Genomic DNA, 21,715 nt, shown 5'->3' on the forward strand with positions numbered 1-21,715 from the left:
TTGTTTTCCTTTTTTTTTTTTTTTTACCCAAAAAGGTAAAAAAAAATAATATTGTTTTCCTTTTTTTGCCTAAAAAGCCTCCCCTGTGTTCTCTGAGGCTTCTCAGTTTCCTAGGAGAAGAATCCTGGGCAAAGAGATTATTTCAGAAAATATGATGGTGACACACTGGGGTTTGCAGGGGCTTTTAACTCCCTTCTGGTAGGGATTTTTTTTCTTTTTTTTTTTCTTTTTTTTCTTTCTCTTTTTTCCTTCTTTTTCTTTTTTTCCTTTTTTTTTTTTTTTTTTTTGGATGGGCAGGAAAAGACAATTTATCTCCCATATCCTTCCTGCCCCTTTCCCCCAGCGTTTCAGCAAAGCTGTGGAAGAGCTCCAGCTTTACACTCACTTTTGGAAAGGTGACACAGCCAGCCTCCAAAGGACATCAGAGCAGGGGTGACACAGGAGGTGGAAGCAGCAGGGAGAGGAAAAAACAACCCAGCACCTTCCCAGCCTTTGCTGACACGGCCAGAGCTCTGTCAGCAGTGCACAGGGAGAAAAGCCTGGCCAAAAAAACAGCAAACCCTGATCCTAATTTCATTTTGCTGCCTGGCTGATCGCATTTGGTTCTTTATTTAAAAGTTTTAGGGTCAGGTTCCTCCCCTCCCCCAGGGTTTATTGTGTGTTGTTTTCCTTTGGCTAAAGGCTCTATAGTGGATTCTGAGCTGGCTGAGTCCTAGGATGGTTTGGGCTGGAAGGGACCTTAAAGATCATTTTGTTCCACCTTCCGCTGCTGAAAGCTCCATCCTTGAACAGTCCCAGGATGGGTCACCCACAACCTCTCTGTCCAAAATGCTGCCAGCTCTCCTGGTTTAAGCACATCCAAACAGAAAACACCCCCAAACTCATCACAGCAACAAAAAGTCTCAGGCAGAGAGCAAGAGCAGATAACTCCTTGTTTTTGCAAAGAAGGACCCTTGGGCACAAGCAGAGGCACTTGTTATTCTCTGCTCGGGATTTATTTATTATCCCACTTCTCCCAGAACTGCAGGAATTTAATCAGAGAGCAGAAGCCAGAATGGTTAATGCCAGTGATCAGTCCCAAGCTCCACCAAGGAACAGCAAACAGCTGGAGTGACCACTCCATGTGATCCACGGGCTGCTGCTGGCTCACAGCTCACCTCTGTTTGGAGTTTGTTTTCACAAACAGAACAGGACTGCTGGGGTACAATCCTTGAGCTTTCATTGCAGCATCACCCTCATTACATGGTTGAGACAACAGCAAGATGGCAAAAGCTCATGTACAGCCAGCAACAGCCAAAGATTTCTTTGTTACAGAGCATTTTTAAAACTTTCTAGCCAATAAGATATTGCTAAAGCTCACAGACAATTGTTCTAGATTCTACAATTGCTCTACATTACTAAAAGTACATGTACACCTGCTTCACACAGTGCTTGCTTGTCTGCTTTCTATTAACAATACACAATAATTCATTATTAAGCTTAAAACCTTCTACTACCTTGCTAAGCATATTTTCCTGCGGTTTTAAGGTCCCTGCCTATGGCAGGGGGTTGGAATGGAATGGTCTTTAGGGTCCCTTCCAACACAATCCACTTGAGGATTCCATGCTGTAAGTGCCTGTCTGGTCCTCATCTTTGGGAACACATTCCAGCTGAACTCTTCACGATGGCCATGCCCCTAAAAATACAGCATTGCATTTGTCTCACTTTACCTGTCAGGTGTGCTACAGTCTTCCTTCCCCTTTGAAAAATAAGGGGATCACAGTTTTGGCAGAGCTGCTGGATTGTATCTATGCACATAAATCTAAATCCAAATAATCTAAATCTAAATCTAAATCTAAATCTAAATATTAATGTAATTATAATATAATAGAATATGAAAAATAAATATAAAATTAAAATTGAGTATAAATATAATATAAAATAAATATAAAATCAAATATAAATATATCAAATATATAATTAAATATAAGTATAAATATAATATAAATATTAAAATAACTATAACTATATAACTATAACTGTAACTATAATTATGTGTTTTCTCTGTTCAGTAGGAATTTTGCCAAATGCTTCCACATGTTGCTTTTTTATTTTTTTAAAATCTTTTTTAAAGTCTACCTGAGCTCTTGGTGACCCACTTTATACCCCCAGCTGCCTTGGAATGCTCTCCCATGGCACTACCTCTGCCCTGGGTTATGCCCTGGTGCCTTCCAGGGCTGAAGGGATTATTGCTGCCTCAGGTTTTGGCTGTTTCTCCCTTCTAGTTTCCCCCTGAACCACCTCTAACACCCTCAAAGACCCTTGTCTTATACCTCTGCACACTCTGCTTCAAAACCTGAACCTTTCTCCCAGAATAGGGAAAACTCTGGCTTTGCCCCCCTTGGAAAAGCTGAAAAAAAGCTGTAATGTTTTCTCCAGGAAGCCCTGCCTGAGTCAGGGTTTGTACCTCAACTCTTGGAGAAACACACATTTCTCCTTTTGCTTTTCCAGGCTTATCCTCACTCCACTTCCATCCTGGGCCAAGTTCCTGTAAAGCCATCCTTGGAAAAGCTGGGACAAGACAAGGCAGAAACTCCTGTGCTTGGATCAATGACCCAGGACCAAAGAAACCTGGCACTTGCAGTTGGCACCAACCCAAAGAAATCCCCACAACAGCCTTGCTGCGGGACCAGCAGGGCTCTCCTGGCTCCACAGGGACAAATCTCTTGTGGGACAATCTCCTCCGTGTGGGAACCAGCTCTTTGGGTCGGCCCAGAAGCAGAAATTTTGGGGAAAGAAGGCTGGGATGCCTTGAGAGTTCCCCTGGATGCTGTGCCAGCTCAGGGCGAGCAGCAGAGCAGCAGGAAAAGTGTTTTATCTGCAAATGAAAGGATGTTTCCCCCTCTAATTAACCCGAGGTCCACCCGAGTGCTGCAGTCAGGCTCTCATTAGCCAGGCCACAGCAGGAATTCCTGCTCCAGCTGCCTGGCACCGGGATCTCCTCCAGGAGCTCTCCTCTCCTGTGTTTTGCGGAGATAATCACAACTGCACAACTTTTGTGGAAGTTGTAAGGCCGGAATGTTTATTACAGCACTGGACACATGTGGGGATCGTTTCCCTAAAATGACATGGGTCCCATTTTATCCCCCTCTCAGATACATACGCATACAATTTCACAATAGGTTCATGTGTATTCATTTTTACAAATTTTGCGTGATATTTGCCGCTAGTTCTTCTTTATCAGAAATAATCCCTAGGTCAGGTTGCCCTGCTCTCACAGCAGACTGTCTCTCTCTATCCCCTTCTGTCTCCCCCACCCCTTATCTCTGTCCTTCTCTGAAGCAGTTTCTCTGAGCCTAGGCCTTGCAATCAGGCTAAATAGCTATGTTTTCTAACCACAGACTCAACTCAAAAACGTACATTTCACCTAAATCAAAATGGATTTCTACCCTGGAAGATTTCCACTTTGCCTCACCTGGATACTCGCCTGTCTTGGTTTGAAAAGACAGGTGTCTGCTGAGGAAGGCAGGAGCCTCTCTTGAAATGGAAAATGCAAACCCCCTCCCTCTGAATTGTTATAATTTTGAAATTAGGGGGGTCTCAGGCAAAGACACGGGAGTAGGAATAACAGTTCTTTATTAGGAAAATTAAAAATGCAAATGCAATAGTACAAAACAAAGCACTGGAAGAGTCAGAGCAGGCCCTGTGCCCCTGTGTGTCAGGGTGGTGGCACAGCCCCATCCCATGGTGGCTGGAGATGGGCCTGGGCTCCCTCTGGCAATGCAGGGCAGCAGAAAGCTGGTCCTCTGGCAATGCAGGGGGCAAAGGCTGCTGGGGTGTCCCAATGCCCAGATTGGATCCAGGTAGGAATGCTTGGCTCCTCCCCTGGGCGGAGCATCTCCCCATGGGATGCTGGGATTGGATCAGCCATGCAGGGACACTCAGTGGCCATGGACAGAGGATAATTAGTGATTAATGGCCCATGGACAGCAGAGATCTCCTGGAGGGAGGATGGATTTGTGGAAGACATAAAGAAAACTGCCCCAAGAACAGAAGATAACTGCCCCAGCTCTGACAGATGGGAATAGAACACAGATTTCCCTCACAATCCAGGACACCATCCTGTGAAAACACCTTGGCTGTCTCCTCAGGTACCATTATCTCCTGTCAGATCCCATGAAACAATCCAGACTAAAAAGCTGCAGGAAATTTAGGGACCAAACCAGCAATTAAGAAAATCCATAACTATTGCAAGGGAAAGCAGGCTGGCTGTCCTGACACAAGAGACTCAGCACGGCATCATCTCAAGGTCTTGGATAAAGATCTTAAAATATTGTCATCCCCATCTACATTTGGGGACGTTTCTCATGGATTTTTAAACAGAAATGGGTAAAACCAAGCAGCAAGTTTTGTGCTTCAGTAGGACCAAAATACCCAGCTATGGGCTAAAGGGAAGAAATGCAGAGAGAAAGTTAATCAGGTTGAGATCAAAGTGAAAAACCCAGACAAACCAGCAAACAAATCTCATCCAAACCCACAGAAGCAAGGATGTGCTGCAACTCCTTCCCCCCAGTGCTGCTCACTTTCATCCTCCTGACCTTCTCTGTTCCAGCCAGGAGGGAATAGGAATGCTCCAAGAAAGCTATTCCTGAGTTATTTTTAGCAGAGCCAGAAGAAAAGTGACTGGAAATAATCCATGAAAGCAAGCTTTCACCTTGATTTTCAGCCTCTGGAGATTTCCTCAGCCTTGATAGCAATCACAACTTAACCACGGGCGTAGAAAATGCTGAGTGATACCAAGAGCATAAATTGAGCTCTTTCTTTCTTTTCTTTTTCCCTGCTCCACATTAAAAACCTGGTGAACCATTGAAGGGAGGCTGAGGGAAGAGATTTCCCCCACCCAGCCAGTGAATGGTGGCAGGAGAAAGGAGAGCTGGGTCTGGCCGTGTTTCACCCCAGTTACGCAGCCAGCAAGAGAATCCTACGTTACAACTGAATTTGTAGTCAGCATTTAAAATAGATGCTGATTTTGGGATCTTCCACAAGTGTCTTGTGGGAGCAGCCACATTAAGGAGATCTCTTCTGAACACCCTGGTCGAGTGGGAGGTGTCCCTGTCCATGGCATGAGGGGAGATTTCAGGTCTTTTCCAACTCAAACCGTTTTGGGATTCTGGCACAGGAGCCCGTCCTGGCCCACAGGATGGGACACAGGCCTCAGCTGCCTGTCTGAGAGACCAAAGGAATTAATTAAGAGAAACTGCCCTCCCAAGGTGCTGGTAATAAGAACAAAACGAGGGCTGATCCCATTAAGTCAATCTCCTCTGCTGGTTGCTGCCATCTGATGTCTCCTGCCTCCCCTTGCTCCGTGCTGCCTGTTCCCCCTGCAGACCTCAACCCCCTTTATCTCATTGAAATTTATCTATTTTCAAGCCACCACAACCACGAGCCTGATTCAGAGGCTGGCTTTGAAAAATCCATCACTTTCCACAGTCACCCTCTGCCTTACAGGGCCAGTGTTGGAATTCCCTAGGGAGCAACAAACCCCATCCATGCTCTCCTCACCCAGCTGCAACCAGCAAGTGGAGAGGCATTAAAATAAAATAAAAAAATAAATAAATCCCACTTTTCTGAGTTTTAAAGCATTTCCCTGGATCGAAGAGGAGTGCTGCCATGGCAGGGGATATTTATTGCCACCTCAGGAAGTGTTTCATTATTCTTTGGTAAGCGGTGGCTGTGAATTTCAGCCTGTCTGCCCGGCCATAAAGGGGACCATTGGGCAGGTGATATCCAGCAGCCAGGCTCTGCTGGGGAGTGGAGCATCAGCTCCAGGCTCCCAGGATGCTGTGCCTGCAAATCCTTGACCAGGGAAGCAGACCCAGATCCCACAGATCCCTGGGGAGAGATGCCAAGCAGCACGAGGGGATGTTCCCAATGGATTTGCAAGAGGGAAAACACCACGAGCACCTCCAGCACACGGATTAAATACTCACAGGAAAAGTAATGAGAAGAATTCCATGCTTGGCTAACAAAGCTGTTGCAGAGGCTGTCTTAGGAACAGGATTCCTCAGGAAACTGCTCAGCAGGTCTGGATGGAGGTGGAAAAGGCAGAGAGTCCAAGACACCATCAGGATGGGACACAAGGCACTAGTGAGCCTCTGTCTTCTCACTCCAACTGCTCTGGAACAGGATGGGGAGAAACAACCACTTCATTCCCTTTTTTTGTCCCCATGTGAAAATATCTAACCACTTTCCTAGTCTATGTAAGCCTCCAGTACCTACAATTTCCTGTGGAATTAAGCCCTACTTTTTAACAGGCTGCTGGGTGAAGAGTTTGCCTTCACTCGTGGGAGCTTCTTGAGCTCTTCCTTGTATCCAGGACAGAAGAATGGCACCCAGAGGGACAGCAGGACAGCTGGGACTGTGTGAACCTCATGGGGTTCAACAAGTGAAGTGTCCCAGGCCAGGGTGGACAGGGCTTGAAGCAACCTGAGACAGGGGAAGGTGTCTCTGCCCGTGGCAGGGGTTGGAATGGATCATCCCTGAGGTCCCTTCCATCCCAAACCATTCTGAGATTCAGGGATTCTCCTCATTCCAAGTGTTTCTTCAGCTGAGCCATCACTGCTGATTAATTCTTCAGCTTTACAACTCACACAATTTCATGCCTGGCCCTTTCTTTATCAATCCTTGCCTTCTGTGGATAATTTTCTAGGCTTCTTCCCATCCATTTTTGTGGGCTCCTCACAAATTGCTCGAGGCAGGAGATACAAGACATTCATTAAGCAGCACAATAACATTCCCCATTTTGGCTTCTTTTACCTCCCTGGTTTTTTTGGGCTACTATGGACCAGCAGTGTTATTTTGACAGATATTTCCAGCACAACTCTCAGATCTCCTTCCCAAGCAGTAACAGCCAGTTCAGAGCCCAGTGATTTCCCCCCTGTGCATTGTTTTTCATTTAGCAGCCTTGAATTTCATCTGCTGTTTTATTATCTGCTCACTAAATATCACAAGGTCTTTTCCCACTCTTGGAGGTTGGCTGTGTTTTCATCTTTTTGGTATTAACTAAGCATGGCCATCAAATGTTCTTCCTTCTATTTTTATTTTCTCCCAGACTCACCTGGACTCCCCAGATTCAGGGGGCTGATGCACAAGAAAAGGCCTGTCAATATTAAAATGTCATCAAGTGCAAAAGTGTCTTCTGAAGGCTCCACAGGGCGGAGGATTCAGGTGACAAAGTCACATCCACCACCAGGCACAGTGCCTTTACAGACAACAAGGTTGTTGAATTTTAGCATAGCTGAAATGAGAAAAAGGCTCTCTAAAACAAGGAGTTGTGGCATTTTCAGGGTGCCCAGGATGAAGGAAGAATTGAGAATCTGACTACATGTTCTTAGAAGGCTAATTCATTATTATATTGTGTCATGTTATATATTGTGTTATGTTATGTTATGTTATGTTATGTTATGTTATGTTATGTTATGTTATGTTATGTTATGCTATGTTATGTTATGTTACATTACATTATATTACATTACATCACATTATATTATATTATGCTATACTAAAACTATACTAAAGAATACGGAAAGGACACTTACAGAAGGTTTAACAAGACACTAATTAAAAACTCCTGACTCCTTCCAGAGTCCAACACAGCTGGCTGTGCTTGGTCATTAAGCAAAAACAATTCACATGTTGGTAAACAATCTCCAAGCCACATTCCAAAGCAGCAAAACACAGGAGAAGCAAATCAGATAATTATTGTTTTCATTTTTCTCTGAAGCTTCTCAGCTTCCCAGGAGAAGAAATCCTGGTGAAGGGATTTTTCTAGAAAATATGACAGTGACAAGTAGTCTTTCCAAATTCCTGGTAAATTCTCCTCTGGAATTCCAGCTCTGTGACAGGGGGTGATCCCAGAGCCTGGGGACAGTGAGAGGTTTCAGTTTCCCGCCCCAGGGCAGGGAATGAGCAGAGTGCAGCAGGCAGCAAACAGAGACTCAGGATTTAAAGGGTTTCCCAGTCATCATCATCTGAAATCAGGTTTGGGTGAACTTGTTTTGTTTTGTTTTGCCATACCAATCCAGTGGCAATGGATTCTTTAGCGTGTCATGCCTCAGCAGGAAAAGGCTGTCCCTGATGAAGGCTCCTGTTGTCTCACTGGAGGGATGAGCAGAGGAAAACCCTTTATCCCGGTGACAGAGCAGAGCATGGAAACACTGGAAATGGAAACAGCAAATAGAAAATGCTCCAGAAAAGGCTCTGCCTTTGTTTACAGCCCTGGCTTTCAGAAACAGCTGTTTTCTAAGCCCTTTCAGCCAATGGGCCATGGACACCTTGGAGAAGTGCCCATTAAAATGAGCCATGGGCCCTCTGTTAGCCATCCCTCAAAGCCAGGTGGGAGAAAATAGTTTATTAACTGCTAAAGGACGCCTTTCCTCTGTAATGAACCTTTCTGCAGTATTGAAGAAAAGCCATGTCTTACTTCCCTTTCCTAATAAATGGCTTCTTCAGAGTTTAATTAACTTCTCCCCGCTCTTCTTTTGTGGCAAAGTGTCACCCTGACCAGGAGACAAACTCTGTTTGTTCCTTTATCTGGGAGAGCTCTGGCCTGTCAGATAAACTGCTCTGCCTAATTTTCTGGGGCTTTTTCTCTTCCCACTTTGCATGTTCCAGGGAGGGAGGCAGTGATAACAGAAAGTGATGCTTTTGGGCAGCTGGATACCTTGGGAATTGGGAAGGAGCATCTCCTTAAAACACAGCCTGGACCATACTCGTGAGTGCTGGGGATGGGGACTCATCTCACAGACCCACCAGAAACTGGGTCAGGCTCTCTGCCTGCTCCTTTGTTTCTGAAAACAAAGCTGGAGGAAACAATTTTGCCCTTCCAGGAGTACAGGATTTTGTGTTTTCAGCAGCGCTTGCCTGTCCCCATGTGCGTGTACAAATATAGCTCCAAATCAATAGGAGCGAGATTAGGTCAGTGTATTTCTGAGAAATGGGCTCCTGATAGCTCATAAACCCAAGCAGCTCCTGCTCCCTCACCCTTCCTGAGGTGCTCCAGGAGCAGTTATGTGTGCCAAGCCTGGAGACGGCCAGGGCTGTTCTCCTGCAAAAAAAGCTGAATTTGGGCCAAGCCAAGAGGGACCAGCACCAACTTCTGCTCTGCCTTTTCAGCTCAGCTCTCACAGCTGAGGGCAGGAGCCCCCATTTTGGGGTGGGAGGGAAGTAGGAACCCCAGAGCACCACCAGGAGAAATAAATGGCCTTTTCCATGCAATTCCTGGCTCCTTTTTGGGAAAAGATCCCAGGGCCAAGCTCAGGGTTAGCCACGGGGCCGAGCGGCGCCGCTTGATTGATTGTGCCAGGCCAGGAGCAGCCAGGGACTCCGGTGACACCAATGCAGTCATGGTCTCCAGCACACAGACAGTCCCAGAGGACGTGTCCTTCCTGGCCAAAGGAAATTAATTAATGGTGGCCGTAAATTAACCACCCCAGACAAACCAGAGCATCCCAGCGGCCGCCGGTGCAGCAGAAGGAAAAATGGGAGGAGAACATTTTGCAGAACATTTCTGGGGAATGGGGAAGGGCTAACACTCACTTTTTTGGATACACTGGGTGAAGTGGGGCTGCAGGAAGAGTATGAGCCTGTACTGAACAGCTCAAGGGGACAACAGCAGCTGTGGCTGAGGGTTTGTCCCTGTCCTGTGCTCAGCATCAGCTCTGCCCCCAGCTGCAGCTGGGCTCCTCCACAGCCACCATCCTGTCTGGCCTGCCCTGGCTCCATCCCTCTGTTTTATCCCACCTCCCTCTCCCCTGGAGGCACAACTGAAACCACTGTGGCTGATGCTGATCACCTCCATCCATCCCAAGCCAGCCCTGAACCATTACAGGGCTGTGTAATCTCAGATTCCCCGTGCTCACCCCACCCCTGCCTGGGCATTTCCTTGGAGCCCCACCTGGAGATTCTGACCACCAGGCTCTGTGTTGGGGAAGATGGAACAGGAAAGCCTTATAAATATGATTGCCTGGCAAAAGATTTTGAGAATTTGGAAATTATAAGTGAGATTGAAATGAAAGCAAGCTTTGAGATACCTTAAAGAACTGGATCCTAAAGAGCTGGAAAACAATAGCATGGCCAGCTGAGGGTAATCCCCTTTTGATGGAACAACACCCTCTGCTTGCAGACAGGCCCAAGGGTCAGAGCAGACCCTACAGCTTGGCAGAAGGGGCCCAAAGAGGAGTTTTTAGGGTTTAAAATGTAACACAAGATGGTAATATAATGATTCTTATAGGCTGTATGGAAATGCTATAGGTTTTGTATATTGTACTAGATTGGTTAGTGAGAATCAGAATATTCAGGACACAAGATTTATTGCATTGTAACGGGAACCACCTGAAGATGTGGCCACCAGAAGATCTGGAGCAGCTCCAGGCACTGCTAATTGGCACGTGACAGAGTGCCTGCCACGCGTTGGTCAATACCAATTAGCATACTGATTAAATGAACGAGTGTCTTGGCAGCAGTTATCTCATTACCTTAACAAGTGCAGCAGGGAGAGGCACTGGAGCCTGTGGAGCAGCAGGAGCTGCCCTGGGATAAGGGACAGGGCTTTTGGAGCAAGCCATGAAGGTGAGGATGGGGATGGAGCTCGTGTCCTATAGGGAAAGGCTGAGAGAAGTGGGATCCTGGAGAAGAGAAGCTTCATCAGGGGAATGGATCAGGCATCTGGGCTTTTCCTTCTGCAGAATTCATTTCCTGGAAGCCAGGGAACAGGAGTAACCAGAGAGGCCAAGACACCTGAAATTACATTTACCAGGCTACACAAGGCTGGTGCTTTTTTTTTATTCCTTTCCCTCTTTTTCTGCATATCACCCCCAGGCTGGGCTTAGCCTATGGGCAGCACTGTTATCAGAGAGCAGGCAGGGGGAGAGTTGAGACTTTGTGTTTGTGCCTGGGAACCAAAACAGAGCCTGGGCACTGCTTCAATTTAATGCTCACCAAAGTCTGCAGTTCTGCTTTCTTCTTTTTCCTTTCCTTAACTCATCTTTCCTGCATGCCTATTAAGCAAAAATTAAAAGAAAATTACATAGGGAAGTCAGCGGCGAGAAGGAGGGGATGGGTTGTAATTATCTGGCTATTAATTGGTGTAAGGTTCCAGTTTAATGCTCTCAGGCCCGTGTCACTATTTCCTGGGGAAATTTTCTCTCCATTAGTTTTGGATGAGAGCTGGGATTGTCTCTGGAAGCTCTGAGCCCACCCAAAAGGTGACTTTCAGCTGCAGTGCCCCAGCAGGTTTCTGTTCTCACACACTGAGGGATGAAATTTAGGGGTCGTTTCTAACACAGCTCCATCTGCCCAAGGCGGAGGTGGGAAAAGCCAAGTTTTACCATTTACCACTGCACGAGCATAACCAAGCGCGACCCTTTTAAAATTCATCCTGCATTTGCTCCAAACACAAAACTCAGAAACAGAAGAGCTCAAGGGACTGTTCCCCCACGGCTTCTGCCAGCCCTGGGAATTCCTTAGGGACAGGTGAGAGCCTCTCATCAAAACCTGCCAATTAAACAGCCCCAAAACACTCTGAGCATCCATCAGACCCCGTGGAGAATTTCAAGGAGTGATGTGCAGGTTGCTGCCAGCTCACCTGGCAAGGGACCAGCAGCTCATCCATCCTCCTGCTCCTGCCACAGAGGAGGCACTGCAGATGTTTGCTGCTGGACCAGCACACACAGAACTCCACAGAAAGGGTGGGCAGGGTGCCCTTTGCTCCTCAGGAATCCCACAGGCAGCTGGGAGAAGCTGGAGCAGCAGCAAAGCTGCTGTGCTATTGCTGGTGCCTTGGGAAGGCTGAGCTAGAACAGAGGATGGATGGAGTTACAGAATAAAGCAGGGATTTATGGAAAGGATCTCCTCCATGGATCCACCTTGGGCAGCACGAGAGCCTAGCCAGGGCTGCACCCAAGGTGAACCAAAATGGTCCCAAAATGAACCCAAGATGGACCAAAATGGTCCCAAAATGCACAACCAGTCACGAGGTCTCTCACTTTTATAAGTTCTGCTCCATTTGCACCTTGCAGTTCATTGTCCAATTCCCACTTTAGCCCATGCAGTCCCATCCTTGTTTTTCTCTCTCCTGTGTGTGCTCTTTGGGCCTGAGATCTAGATCATTTGTCCTTGGTCCCCACCCACTTTCACAGAGCTGCTGGAAAACACCGCAGCTGGAATTCCAGAGGAGAATTTACAAGGAATTTGGAAAGACTACTAGTCGCTGTCATATTTTCTGAAAAATCCCTTCACCCAGGATTTCTTCCCCTGGGAAGCTGAGAAGCTTCAGAAAAAAAAAAAAAAAAAGAAAACAATAATTATCTGATTTGCTTCTCCTGTGTTTTGCTGCTTTGGAGGGTGGTCTGGAGATTGTTTGTCCAATATGTGAATTGTTTTTACTTAATGACCAATCACTGTCCAGCTGTGTTGGACTCTGGAGGCAGTCAGGAGTTTTTAATTAGTGTCTCTTTAAACCGTCTGTAAGATCCTTTCTCTATTCTTTAGAATATAATATAATATAATATAATATAATATAATATAATATAATATAATATAATATAATATAATATAATATAATATAATATAAAAACAGCTCCTGCCAAGGTCTGAGCTGCAGCAGAGCTGGGCACAGCAGCTGGCACAGGGGTCATGGCAGGTATTGTGTCAGGAGCCAGCCCAGACCCTGCCAGGGGGCCCAGAGACCCTCGCACAGAGCCCAGAATGCCCCTGTGGGTTTGATTGTGACCCATGGAGCAAATTACCAACCTTAGATAAATATCAGCAGGCCATAACAAATTAAGTAGAATGATAGTGAACTTATCACAGGGTGAAAAAGTAAATTTTGGGGTTTTTAGAATCGGGATTCAGGAGGCAAGATGGAGGGAACTGGGCACATGAAGTCTTTCTCCTTCTTCTTCTTGGCCTCCATCTTTTGCTGCGATGGTGGCACTTTGGGATTGGTTTAGAGTAGAAGCTCACTGTCTAACATAGGTGATAGGTGTTGGGAAGCAATTGTAAACACTATACAAGTAGTTTTTAGCTCAGCTCTCTGCTCTGGGAATGTTCCTTGCAAAAGGAAGGTTTCTCTAGAAAGGAGAAGCACCTCACAGAGAGCTCCAACTGCTGAATCACCCTCCAGAACAGCACAGTGTCACACTGTGTGTCCCTTCCAGCTCCCCCAGCTTCCTCCACCATTCCCTGGAAGCCACAGACCCTGGTGCAAGCACACTGAGCTCTCCACAACGAGAGATTTTAGCTGCAATCCAGGGAGGAGCCCCAAAAAGCAGCAGCCACTGGTGGGAACCCCCTTTTGCAGAGCTTCCTAGCTCTGCCCCACCCTGGATTGCAATAACTCATCCCTCTGTCAACAGGGAATATTTTTAAATGTCTTCCTCCCTGCAGGCAGGCAGGAGCCTCCTCTGTTCTTCCCAGGCAGATTCCTTTTTTATTATTATTATTGTTATTTTTTTCCCTCCAGATGAGAGGTTTAAATCATCCTGTCTCCTTTTAGGGTGGGGGGAATGGCATCCCCCTGGGAGACTCGGGATTGCTGGTGGCAGGCAGTCAGGAGGAAGAGCTGAAACTTTGTGTGTGTCCAAACTTCTGATTCAGAGCACAAAGCAAAGCCTGTCTTGCCTTTCCTTCCCCCAAGTTACACAAAAACAAACCCAGGCTCTCCCTCCTCCTTTTTTTGGCACATCCTGCAGGGCAACCTTGTGTCCTGAGACTGTTGCAGTGGGCTGGGAAAGGAGAGGAGAGGAGAAGCTCAAGCAGGCTCCAACCCAGCCTCGTTTCACCCTGCGTGCTTCCCAGCAGGACATTGATGTGGACAGGCATTGCAAGAGTTTCAGCAATGCTTTGTTTTGTTCTGTGTTGTTGTTGCCACGCTGCTCTGGCGTTGTGCAACAGCCCCACAAATGGCATGGGATGCTTTGAAGGGGCAGGAGGAGCTGGGCCACCAAAGAGCCACCGAGATCCCCAAGAGCCACCGAAATCCCCGCAGCTCCTGCCCTCGCTCGAGGCCCATGTTGGATGGGGAGCAAGCCAGCAGAAAGCAAATAAACAGGATAAACAGGCTCTGCAGCCTGCAGATCCCTGAGAAAAGTGTGATTATTTTGTTGTTGCTTTCCCCTCTAATGCCCACCACTTTGTCAGCAATGGGCTGGGGCACGACTTGCCTCCCAAAGTGCTGATAGACAAAATTCTCACCGAGGGGCTGGTGAGCCTAAATCTCACTCACAGAGATGGGGACACCCTGCCCTGGCTGCTAACCCAGCTGCCAACACCTGGACCTGCAGGCAGCCCCATCCCCACCAATGCCCAGGGGTGGCAGAGCTCACACACCACTGGATGGATGCTCAGAAAAGCTCCATGGAGACACCTCTGGAATAAGGGCAGAGGAGGCCTGATGGTTTAGCTCCCCTTTAAAGACCTGCCTGTGAGTAATTAAAGCTCCTGTTTCTAAGCTGCTTGGTATTTTAATTGATTTTCTGCACTGCCTGCCCACAGTGTAGTCATTCAAGCCCGACATTTGTCTTGCAAGCCCTGAGCGAGCAGGAAAGGAAAAGTGACCTCCCCACAAGTCCTCTGTGGTGGGAACTGGTTTGCACTGGGAATGCTGCTGCTGGGACCCCTGATCTCCACCCTGGAGCAGCCCAGGGCAGGAAGAGCTCCACAGCATCACTTTGTACCTGTTATTCCTCTGGGAATCTCCTCTGGGCTGTCCAGAGGAGATTGATGCCCTGCATGGTCAGATTCTCATCAGGAGAAAAGTGGGACCATGGAAACGGGGATTGATGTTGGCAAAGGAGGTGAGAGCACAGCTTGCACTGAAATTCAGCAGCACTGGAGGGGGGGGGATTTTTGGGTAAAATCACAGAGTTTATTCCAAACTATCATTGGAAGGGACCCTAAGGATCACCCAGCTCCAACCTCCTGCCTTGGGCAGGGATCCATCCCGCTCTTTAGGTCAAGCTGCTCAGGGCTCCATCCTTGGAGCATCTACAGCCTCCAATCCTAAATCAATCCCAAAGTAAAAATTAAGGACTTGCTGCCTTTTCAGGTTTTGTCTTGCTTTTAGCAAGACCCCAGAGCTGATGACAAGCAAGCCAAGCTTTAGAGTGGAAAAATGAAGTTCTGGAAAGTTGGTTTAAAAAAGTCACTGAAAGTGGGCTAAGATTCCCAAAACTGCAGAGGGACTGAAGGAGGACACATCTCCAAACCCAGAGATCAAGGACAGAAAAAAGCAAGTAGGAAAAACAACACCTTGCCCTTCCAGAGTGGTTTTTTCTGGCTCATGCTCATGGCCTGCACATGGAGCCTCCTTCTTGGAGTCAAGAATCCAGGGGACACAGGGAAAACCCATTAAATTGGGGGTTTTTTGGGGGTTTTTGGTTTGGTTTTTTTGGTGTTTTAGGGGTTTTTGGGGTTGTTTTTTTTTTGTTGTTGGTTTTTTGTGGGGTTTGTGTTGGATTTTTTTTGGTTGGTTTGGTTTTTTGGGTTTTTTTGGGGGGGGTTCTGGTTTGTTTTTTTTTTTTGTTGGTTTTTTTGGGGATTTTTGGGGGTTTTCTGGTTTTTCTTTTTGTTCTGGGTTTTTGTGTAGGGTTTTTTTGTGGTTTTCTGGTTTTCTGTTTGTGTTTTGCTGTTGTTGGTTTTTTGTGGGTTTTTTGGTTGGTTTTTTTTTTGTTGGTTTGGTTTTTCAGGTTTTTTATTTGTTTGTTTTGGGGTATTTTGGTTTGTTTTTTTGGTTTGGTTTGGGGTTTTGGGGTTTTTTTTGTTTTTTGGGGTTTTTTTGTTTTGGCTTTTTTGTGTTGGGTTTTTTTGGGTTTTTTGTTTTTCTGTTTGTTTTTTTTTTGTTGTTGTTGGTTTTTTGTGGGTTTTTTGGTTGGTTTTTTTGTTGGTTTGGTTTTTCAGGGTTTTTTTTGGGTTTTGGGGTTTTTTGGTTTGTTTTCTGGTTTGGTTTTTTTGGGTTTTTTGGGAGTTTTTTGGGGTTTTTTGTGGGTTTTTTTGGTGGGTTTTTTTTGGGGGTTTTGGGTTTCTTTGTGTTTTGTTTTGTTTTGGGGGATTTTTGTGGTGGGTTTTTGGTGGGTTTTTTTGTTTTTCTGTTTGTTTGTTGTTGTTGTTGGTTTTTGCTTGGTTTGAGTTATTTCTTTGGTTGATTTTGGGCTTTTTTAAGCCAGAAAATAGAACCCTGGCTGCTGTGGTGAATTTATCCCCTAAAACTGCGTGCATCCCATAAGGGCTGGGAGCTGCAGGAATTTGGGAGCCTCCCTACTGGAGGGATTCATTCCTCCGTGCTGCAGACAGCCCGAGCCTCCAGCATCCTCCAGGAATTCCAGAATAAGCCATGCATATAATAGGCGCACTTTTAGCATGAAAGGAAGATGCTTCACAGAGGACAAATATTAAACTGTAAAATATATCAAGAGACATTTCCTGGGAACACTGAATTTAACCCAGCTCTTAGCTGAGCTCCCAGGAGCTGTGGCTAAGAAACCTGGAGGAGAAAATTCCTGGATTTCCTGGAATTTTGTTGTGGATAAGGGTCAATGCAGGACCCTTCTGTAAAGTAAATCTGCGAGATAATTTTTAAAGTTTTTTTGGTTTTTTTTTTTTAAGGAAAGTAGATTTAATTTTTTTTTATTGGTTTGGGAGAAAAATATTTTTTTGGAGAAAAGTGGAAAAAATTTCGTTATTAAATAATAAAATTTAAATAATATTAAACAATAAATTTTTTTGTTGTTGTTTCAAAAGAGATTATAAACTTAGAAAGTCTCCTGGGTTGTAGTTTAGTTTATTTATCACTTTGTTACTTTGGTTTATTTAGTCTATTATTCATTTTTTTGGTGTTGGAAATGTTGTGGCTTTGGTTTGGTTCGGTGGGTTACAGGTGTGAGTTATTGGTGTTTTTCTGGGTGTTTAGTTTAGAGTAGGTTTAAACAGGCTTAAAGAAAAGGAAAAAAAAAACCCTTATAATTTAGGGAAATTTTTTTGTTTTATTTAGTTAAAATTAATTAAAATAAAGGAGAGTGGAGGAGTGTCCACTCTTTTCAGACACTGTTTTCAGCAGTGTCTGAAAACAAAACTCCAGGCATCTTCTCTCATCTCTTCACTCTCTGGAACAAGTCTTAAAAGTACAAAACTTATTATTCAGCATAAACAGAAGAGAAGATTGGGGATAAAAACATCATAAAGTCAGCCCAGGACAAGACCTAAGGGACAGCAGTGTGGCTGCTCACTGTCACACCCAAAGCCCACCCAACCCATCTCCTGCCCAGGCTGTGCTCATCAGCAGAAATAAAAATTTAAAATAAAAATAAAAAGGGAATAAAGCAGAGCAAGCCCAGCACACTCTACCAGCTCTTTCCATACATGTGCTGGCTTTTAGCTGCTCTTTAAAACCCCATCCTGAATTTCTTCAAACGGGTCTCGTCACTGCTGGAGCCCCCACCAACAATCTGGAATTCCAGAAGATCCTGCGCAGAGATGTTTGGCACTTCAATCCGACTATCTGCAAGGCAGGGCTTGTTTCAGGTTCTAAAATACACAAGTGGGGAGCAGCAATGCTGGGGAATGGAAATTTAACCCCATTTTTTCTCAATTTCCCATTAAAACAGGGAGTAAAATCCACGTGGGAAGCCCCTCTTGGGCAAGGAGGAGGCCTGTGCTGAGGTGATTTCACTTGGTCACACAAAGCCCAACTCTTCCCCTAACACAAAGCACTTGTCTTCCTTCATCAGGTGGGAAGAGAGCTCCCAAAAACCTGAGTGTGTTTTCCTGCAGTGGATGTGGGACTCCAGCCAACAGTTTTGTTTTTGTTTTTGTTTTGTTTTCTCCTTTAAAATAGCACGAGACCATCTCAGGACCTCCCACACCCTTATCTCCCTGCATGCACATCCATCATCTCCAGCTGTTGAGACTCTGAGATGGTTATTTGGCTTTTGGAGTGCTGAGCCCTTGGCTTATCTCCTTCCTGCTTCTGTTCTCCACACTTCCAGGCAACCTGGTGAGGAGACCTGCATTTCCCTGAGAACAAAAGTTCGGGTTCCTAAGCCACTTATCTGGAGCAAGCTGCTGTAAATCTCTTGTTTTGACTGATTCCAGCTTTATTTGGGCAGGCAGAGCCGAGTGCCTGCAGCTTGGGTAATTCCTGGAGCAGAACTTGGTCAGTTTTGGAGACCTCTGAGGGCTCCTCTGAGAGCCTGCAAAGAACTTTATCCCTTCCCACTGTCTAGCACTGCTGGAGCTCATCCATCCATCCTCAGTGGGCTGCCCTTGTCCCTTCCTTGGGTACTGATACACCCCAAAGGATTCTCCCTAAGTGTGCAGAATGTCACTGTCATATTTCCTGAAAAATCCTCTTTGCCCAGGATTCTTCTCCTGGGAAGCTGAGAAACCTCAGAGAAAAATTAAAACAATAATTATCTCATTTGCTTCTCCTGTGTTTTGCTGCTTTGGAACGTGTTTGGAGATTGTTTATCCAACCTGTGGTTGTTCGGTTGGTTTCGTGTGAATTGTTTTTACTTAATGAGCAATCAGGGTCCCCCTGTGTCAGGAAAGGGTCACAAGTTTTCATTATCGTCATTCTTTGTAGCCTTCTGTCTGTATCCTTTCTGTATTCTTCGGTGTAGTTTAGTACAGCTATAGTATAATTATAATATACTATACTATACGATACTATACTACACTATAATATATAATATAATATAATATAATATAATATAATATAATATAATATAATATAATATAATATAATATAATATAATATAATATAATATAATATAGTATAATATTATGCCTTCTAAAAAAAAAAGCCTGCCTGCCTTCTCCACACCCTGCCTTCCCTCTAGCTGGCAAACACTGTACCCAAGTGCCCACCTGAGGGCCTTCAGATGAAAAATAACTCCATGCCACAACTTTCCTGACTCAGGAAGGGCATTGCCACACTCGTGGTATTCCAGAACTGATTCCTTTGCTGGCACAGAGGGTGCAGAGCTGTGTTTTCCTTCCACAGGAGGAGTCCTGCAGCTCCCATCAAGCCAAGAGGCTCCAAGCAACAAGCTGGGTGTTTGTCACCTCAGGTGCAGGGTTTTTAGCTGAAGGCATCCCTTGGTGATTAAAAGGTCACTCGAGCCAGCTGGAGTTTTTCCCTACCTGTCCTAAAAGCTGCTGTAAAAATCCATAAGGGATAAATGCCTGACAGGTGCTCCTGTATATGGAGATTCCCAGCAGAGCAGCAGCTGTGAATTATGGTCCTGTAATTCCTTTGAGGGATCCCTACAAGGACAACCCAACAGCTGAGAAGACTTTTACGAGCTTGGTGCAAGGGCAGCCTGACCAGACTTGGGTGGAGGGGATTGGGATGGAAATGGAGATGGAGATGGAAATGGGGATGGGGATGTCCTCCCTCACCCTTCTGATATATTCCCTTCCACTTCTATTTCAATAAAACAACCTGTTTTATTGAAATTAAAAAAAAAATGCCTTGGCATTTATTCCTCCTCCTGGGTGAACGCTGACCCTGCAAAACCTCCTGGATTACAAGGATCAAACCCATGGGAAAGGCAGCGTGGGGTTCAGTGAGGATCCATGCTGGAACAAGCAGCCAGCTGAGAGAGCAAGCAAGAGGGAGAAGCCAGGTTTCTCCTGCTTGCAGTGGGAAGGAAAGTGGTGATGCTGCTGCTCAGGGACAGCTTGGCAGGGAGCTGGGTTTGGAAAGGGGACAGAGGGAAGTTTCATGCCCGTGACGCTCACCAGGACTTTGCAAATGCCACGTTGGCCTTTTCAGGCTGCACGGGGAAAAGCAGTTTTCACACCTAAGAGCCTTCCTCCACAAGCTGTCTAATGGCACTTTCACAATCAGCAGGCTGCTCTGAAAGGGAGCGACTGCTCCATCTTCTCCAGCTGAGACTCCTTCCCCACACAGGCAGTGGAGCACGGGGTTATTTCCCAACACTTGCGAGCACCAAAGATGAAGCTGAAAATTAAAAAGAGCCAAAGCAGCCTCTCCCCACCCCTTTTAATAAAGCTGCTGAATATCATGTTCTCAGTGTAGATTAACCTAAGCTTTGCTCCCAATTATTGTTTCACTCTCCTAAGTACAGAAGCCAGAAAGGGGCTTGACAAATGAACCCAGCTCTGCCGTTAAGCTGCACTTCCACTTCTGCAAGTTTGTCTGAATCCTTTCTGCTCAGCGAAATCCTCCCTCACACAAATCACTGGGTGGGTATTCCCAAGGCTTTTTACTGCTCTCAGGACTCCCAAGGCAGGGATTTTTCAACCTTTTGGTTTGTGGGGCTGAATTCAGACAGGCTTGCCTTGCTCCAGGCCCGTGCAAAGAGCCCACGGCTCCTGTGGGGTCATGCAGGACACACATGAGGACAAGCTATGCCAGAAACAGGTTTTACTCACAATGGAAAAGCCAGGCTGCTGCTGGAAACCAGGTTATTTGGGGACTTGCTCGTTACCACTCAGTCCTGAGCATGGTGATGAAATGAGAACAGAAAAGGGAAGGAGGGAGGGATTGCAATGCTCGGGGCTGCGGTGCCTCCACAGCCCAGCTCTGGGGAAAGCTCCTTGTGAGAGCCTAAATGAGGGACTCCAGGGGCTCCCCAAAATGCAGTTTATTCCATCCAAGAGGTTACAGCAGTCCATGGTCATGGGTGACTGAGCTGTGCCCACAGCTGACAGCTCCAGCTGCAGGCAGGCCTGGAGACCCTTTGGTTTTGGTTACAGTGCATTATAGACTTTTTTTTTTGTTAAAGTGCATTATATACTTTAATTTTGGTTACAATGCATTATAGATTTTTCTTTTGGTTACATTGCATTATATACTTTTATTTTGGGTACAATGCATTATAGACCTTTCTTTTGGTTCCAATGCATTCTATACTTTGCTGAGCATCTTCATACAGTAGAACCAATCTATACCTTAACTATTATCTATAGCCTATCATAACTACTATACTTACCATATTCATGTTCTCCAATCAATAAAGTCGGTACATCACAGTTTAAGCAGTAAGTTGTTTTTCAGTTTTCTTGCAGTGGAAAATTCTGAGACCTTTTCTCTACTTGCCACATTTGCTGCCTTGTTTGCCTGTGCTCTGTTTCTGCTTGGTAAAAACATCTTGTTTGGGGTGGGTTTATCCTTTGCTCTAAGCCATAAAAACCCCTTCTAACTAACACACCCTTTGCCTCCTTGGTTATCCAGCAAGACTGGCTCAGCAATTCTTTTCTTCTATATCAAAACTTACTTGCATCTCTATTCCTTCATCGGATTCTGCATTTAAAAATCTTTTAAATGGGGTGTCTGTGATCCCCTCCTTCCATTTGCAGGCACCTCACAGGGTGACACAGGGGCATTGCTGCAAATGCAGGACCCCAGCTCTTGGGGTCTTTAGTTGGTCAGAGGGACTCTGAGATATTAATATATAATATATAATATATAATATATAATATATAATATATAATATATAATATATAATATATAATATATAATATATAATATATAATATAATCTGAGATAATTAGAAAGTCTCTTTTTTCAGTTTGGCGCTTGAAGAAGGAGCCAGAGCTCAAGGTTGTTTATTGTATCTTATTTATAACATTTTTTTCTCTTGTCTAGCTGAGGTTTTTTCAGCAAGACAGAGGTGGGGATGCTTGCTTTTGGGTGGTGTTATATTTTTAATAC

At 45.4% G+C, this 21,715-nt stretch overlaps 1 long non-coding RNA gene across 1 annotated transcript in view; it reads right to left on the reverse strand.

Moving 5' to 3' along the window:
- The window catches only part of LOC113459782 (uncharacterized), a 123,791-nt gene that overhangs the window by 8,954 nt on the left and 93,122 nt on the right, over positions 1 to 21,715 (reverse strand). The window contains exon 4 of the long non-coding RNA XR_012581056.1: positions 5,970 to 6,156. This is a non-coding gene — a long non-coding RNA (uncharacterized LOC113459782). The remainder of the gene's footprint in view (positions 1 to 5,969; positions 6,157 to 21,715) is intronic.

This window comes from Zonotrichia albicollis, chromosome 7 (genome assembly GCF_047830755.1).
Source record: "Zonotrichia albicollis isolate bZonAlb1 chromosome 7, bZonAlb1.hap1, whole genome shotgun sequence".
In the NCBI taxonomy this organism is placed as follows: Eukaryota; Metazoa; Chordata; class Aves; order Passeriformes; family Passerellidae; genus Zonotrichia; species Zonotrichia albicollis.